Genomic DNA, 5,405 nt, shown 5'->3' on the forward strand with positions numbered 1-5,405 from the left:
TTTATTCCTTTTTCTCATCTTCCGGGAGGGGCTCTGAGGGCAGCTGCTCCGCAGCGGCACTGTTGCTCTCCGAGCCAGTGTCGCTGTCGCTGGTCCCCTCCTCCGCCAGGCTGTCGACGCCCTCCTGGCCGCTCTTCTTGTCCTCGGGCGCGGACGTGCCCTCCTCGCCGTTCTGCTGGCTCTCTGCCGCCTCTTCCAGGTGTGACTCTGTCTCCATCCGGAGGCTCTGCTCGTCCTTCTCCTCCTCGGCTCTGCCAGGCGCTTGCTCCTCCTCGGGGCCCGCGCCGCCCTGGCCGCGCTCCGCCTGCTCCGCCGGCTCCTTCTCACGCTCCTCCTGCCTCTTGCGGGCCTGCTCCTCGGCCTGGGCCATCTCCGCCGCGATCTTCTCCGTGTGCACCTCCACCTGCAGCCCACACAGCCTTTTGAGTTCCTTGCTGAACGAATCTGTGCTTTGGAGGAACTTCCTCTTCTTTTCCCGGTGCCGTTCCTCTATCTGAAGAAGTGTGGCTTCCAGCTTTCACTGGTCAGCCATGAGGGACTGGACCTGGAGCTTGAGGACCTGCGTTCTAGCGGTTGTGACAACCGACCGGACGTCAGGCAGCACGCTCTCGCTGAGGATTGCGCTGATGAGGCGATGGTTTCTCTGGAAATAGGCGGTGGCCGTGTGCTTCCCGGAAAACCCATCACCGTAATCATCGGGGTCTTCCGCAGGCTGGCTGCTCGTGTAAGGCTTGAGGCTCTCCTTCCTCCATGCACAACCGCCTGCCGGCTCTCCTCCTCCAGCTTGGCTTCTGCGCGGCTCTTCCCGTTGCTGTAAGCCAGGTACACGGGGGAGTAGAGTAATATTTTTTGAAAACCCACGAAACAGTGAATTGGCAAAAGTCGAACTGTGAAATAGCAAGGGACTACTGTACATGTACATACGACATCACAGGATAGAACTGTGACTAAAGATCCGTAATTGTTCAGTGACAGGCTGCCCTAAAATGGCAGTGTTCCTGATTGTCATAGATTTGGTTCTCCGCTCATGGAGGACTCGTGATGCACCAAGGCATGAAGACTCTGCAGGTATTGCTTACCTGACTGTGCAGTGCATGTTGGGAAAGGCTCTCCAAGAAGGGGGCGGGGCCTGGATTTCCATAGAGTGAGTGCCCCCACCTTGCTGACTTCAAACCACCAGTGTGACATTACTCACACGCCCCAGAAGACAGGCTCACCATCCATAGTCTTAGGAGACAGAATAGGTTTTCTCATGACACCACTAAAGGTCAGTAATAGACTTCTTTTATTCTTCTGGAAAGCAAGAGTTTGCTTATTTATTTATGACTACTGGGGATGGGACCCAAGACCCCACATGTGCTGACGAAGTGTTCTACCACTGAGAAAGACCCCTGAGAGCCCGACCAATGGAAATAGCTAGAGTTCTCCAAATGTTTGGAAAGGAAAACAAGTGCGAGAAACGTACATCTGAGTTTTTATCAATAGCTTACGGTTCCTAAACTTTTTTTTTTAAAGATCTTTTAAATGTGACTAAAAGGAAGACAAGGAAGCTGCACATTCAGTAAGACTGATTTACCTGCAGTCGTGGATTGACATGTTTATGTGAGTTTCCATATTAATAGAAGGCTGTTAGCTTGAAGGGACGTTGCAAAAGGTAAGAGTGTATCAGCTGTGATGGCTTCGGCTTTGCTCTTCTGCTTGGCCACTGTGAGCATCCCTTGGAGCCATCTTCAGTGAGGATATCAGTTTATTGATTTCATGTACAAAAAATAAAAATATCAGCTTCAAACAAGAGATTTAAGTGGTAGCTAACTTTCAGCCTTGAGCAAGGGGGCATGTCCCCTGTGAGAGCGAGGAGCCGGGTTGGTGCTACAGTCGTCTGCAGACAGCAGATGGTGCTGCAGGAATGTCTCTTAAGCCTGGCTTCCTTTGTTCCTATGTATTTGGAAATGGGCATGATGAGACATGATGCGCATTTGGTTAATGTTGGTGGCACGTTCACTTATTGTTGCTGCTGTTTATAAAGAGTCCTACGAAGGATGAGAGCTGCTACATTAGTATAAAACCATGGTAGAGACGCGTGCACCATCTGTGAAGTCAGCGGGTCAGCGTGAGGACCTCAGCAGACCTGGCCGGGGACCTCCCTGTTCCGGAGAGATGTGCGTTCACCGTGCTATCCTTGCTTGGGACTGTTCAGGTTTCAGGGAGGGCTCTGCTCCACAGAGGTAGCATTCAAGGTAACCTGGAAGAGACGGCCCCACCATCTATCTCTCTGGCTGCTAAGGAACAGCTTAGCTCGCTTTCAGACTACACAGTGCTTCTTTTACTCTTTCACTTCTGCTGCTTTTACCTCAGCTGCCCATGCTGTAGAAATTCGGGATTTTAATTTATGTCTTTTCTTGTCTTTTATTCCCCGACATACATTTACATGCCAAGCTGCTCAGAAGACAGTAGAATCTTGCCTGCTGTTTCACACCAGCCCCAAGCACTTCCCTGGGACCCTTGTGTGCTTCTATTTACCCTTCTGTGCAATTTTCCACTTGTCCTGGGGCTTAGGACCCCCTGCTTCTGAAGTCTTATGTTTCAACTTTACAATTGTGGTCAGCCTTTGTTTTTGAAATAATTTCAGATTTAGAGAAAAGTTTACTCCTCCTTAATTAGAAGTAAATACTACTCCTTCCTAACTAGAGCAAAGTGAGGTCTGAGTGAATTCCCAAGTCCTACTGTAGTTAGAGTGGCTTTGCTAACCAGAACTCACCACCCTCTTGAAGTTTCTTTCTTTTTTTTTCTTTTTTTTTTTTTTTTTTTTTTTTTTTGTATTTTAGGGAAGGGACTACAGGGTGTTCAGGGTCTCACTACTAGATCAGACTCATAGTGATCCGCCTGTTTACAGCCTCCCCAGAGCTGGGATTACACCCAATGCCACCACACCCAGTCTCAACTGCCATCTCAGTGTTCCCCGGGGGCAAGGCTGACACTGCAGGTCCAGGGGTCAAACCCCTGGCCCCTGTGCCTGCTTGCAAGCCCTTTAATCTGCTGAGCTATTTGTCCAGACCTCCTCTTGAAGTTTCTGTCTAGACCTGGAACCGAACTTAGTTGCTGCAGCACCTCCTGGGACTGAACTCTCACCAGGAGTCGTAGAAATCTCACAACAAGGGTGGGGAATGTAATACCAAGAAAAAGAGTGAGTAATTCTGCCATCTACCACACACAGGTCCTGTGCCGCCCAGGTCTGGGACACACACTAACTCTTATGATGATCTTTTGTTTCTTGAAGATTTAGACCCAAATTCTCTTAGTCGCCACAATGGGATGGAGACATCAGGAATGGAGACATCAGGTTAGCCCTGCAAAGGCCCGACTCACAGCAGACTATTTCATAGGGCAGTCCTGAGTAATGTGCTAAGCAGAGTCTATCCCCCTATAGCAGTATCTTGGAGCCTTCTCTAACCCATGCAGAGCCACAAGAACCCGGAAGTTCTGCTACTCCATCCACGAGCCTTTCAGTAATTTCTAATCTCGTCCATGTAGCCATGGAAAAGCAATCCTCCTCTAGATGTTGATAGTAAACAGTTGCCCTGTGTGCTGCTTTATCTCAGCTACCTGGTGTTGTGGGTGGGGAAACAAATGGACGAGTTCAGAGAGCTGGGAGGCAGCGGACGAGAAGCTGCAAATAGCAGAGTTGCCTATTATATAAGAAACAGACCTGCACCACGCAGCAGCATGCCCAGAGGTCTTTCTTTGCATGCCCTCCTCCAAATGCATCTCCCACAATTTAAAGAGTGAAACAATTTTCTCCTGTGGCTCAGCACATAAATTGGGGGTTCCCATTTACTCATGGCACGCACAGCATCCCTCTTAAGCCTTTGCCAAACAGAAGCCTCCCTGGGCTCCACAACCCTAAGCTGCCTCAGCAGATGTTGGGGAGCTGAGGTGCAGCTCTAGCTGGACAGTTCGCTCTCTGCCTCAAGGGGTCCAGCAATTACTGAGGTCCCATTTCTCCAGCAAAGGGCAAAGAAGACCGTGGCTAGAATGGTATAGTAGAATGACTGCTGGGTTGGGGAACTAAAGCACAGGCCCTACTGAATACCTCTAGGGAAGGCCCTGACTTATGAACATTCGAATTGCAGACATTCACAGGTGTACTTTATTTTACAAGACTCACTTCATCAGATTACAAATGAATCCAACTTGTAAACAAGTCTCCCAGAACACAATCCATTCATAAGTCAGGGATTTACTTGTGCACTAATACTGACAATGATCACCACTGAATGGGAGTTAGGTTCCCATTTCCTATGGAATCAAAAGTTCTTATAGCTACTGGGAGTCAGAGCTCATGTGCTATAATATAAACCATAGTTTATGAGGTGTGATTGATAAATCACACACTTATCCCATTGCTCTTGTCTCTTCCTAAAGCAGTTCTAGAAATCCTCCTTCATTAGTCTTCAGGTGTGCTATCGTGGCTGCTTTGATGTCCTGAATTGGTTTAACTATACTTATCCTTCATGGTCATGTTGACTTAGGGGAAGAGCCGGAAGTCACATGATGCTAGATCTGGTGAGTAAGCTGGGTGAGGACACGCAGTAATGTTTGGTTTTCGTTGGGTAACACTCGACAGCAGCATTCACTGAATTTGTGATCCCACTTCATACATTCATGTAAAAGGATTTCCGGAACTGCTCCAAAAAGTGCCAAGAATGTTGGGCTATAAATGTTCAAAGCCAGGAGAAGTCCTTTGAGGGGCATTAATAACAATGTGTCTTTTAATGTAATAAATTTTAAAAATTTAAACATTCACTGTATTTAATTACCTCTTGTGCATTGTTCTGGGAATAACAATGACAGATTGGCTAATGTTTGCTGGCATCTGCTGCGAGCCATGAACTGCGCTTGGTATGTTCACGCAGAAATTCTAATACAAGGGCTGCTGTGCAAGGCACTGTTCCTCTTTGGTGCCAAGTTTAGCCTTGTGTTCACACACAGGGAGCCAAGAAGCCACCCTTGCCCTAAGAACCCACTTACTTTGCAAACCTGGAGGTGTGGTCATGAAGCAGCATGGGTGACCACCCTAGCTGCCTGGCATCATGGTCCTCATTGTGCAGAGGAAGGGTGGGCAGCTTGGAGTGCAGCTCCTGGTCCTCTTCGCCCTGCCAGAAGGGCAGTTAATTTGCGCATGGCTGCTGGGACCTAGACCCACACACACACCCTGACAGAAACTCAATTACTTAGTCCTCCTTACTGTTCAGACTAACTTTGTTCCTGAGCGAGGGAATATTAACCACGTGCTAAGTGCAGCATTTTCAGCTGTGCTTGGCTCTGTCAAATGCCTTGGAATGTTTTATTTGTATATGTACTAGTTTAATTATCAAGCATTTGGCTTGAAGCATGAGATGCTGTAT

The 5,405-nt window shown here is 48.3% G+C and overlaps 1 pseudogene; it reads right to left on the reverse strand.

Annotated features, from left to right (window-relative positions):
* Window position 1: 1 nt before the first annotated feature.
* On the reverse strand, window positions 2-1,224 carry LOC105743467 (annotated as a pseudogene).
* Window positions 1,225-5,405: the final 4,181 nt, after the last annotated feature.

Source organism: Octodon degus, unplaced genomic scaffold (genome assembly GCF_000260255.1).
Source record: "Octodon degus isolate 3935 unplaced genomic scaffold, OctDeg1.0 scaffold00127, whole genome shotgun sequence".
In the NCBI taxonomy this organism is placed as follows: domain Eukaryota; kingdom Metazoa; phylum Chordata; class Mammalia; order Rodentia; family Octodontidae; genus Octodon; species Octodon degus.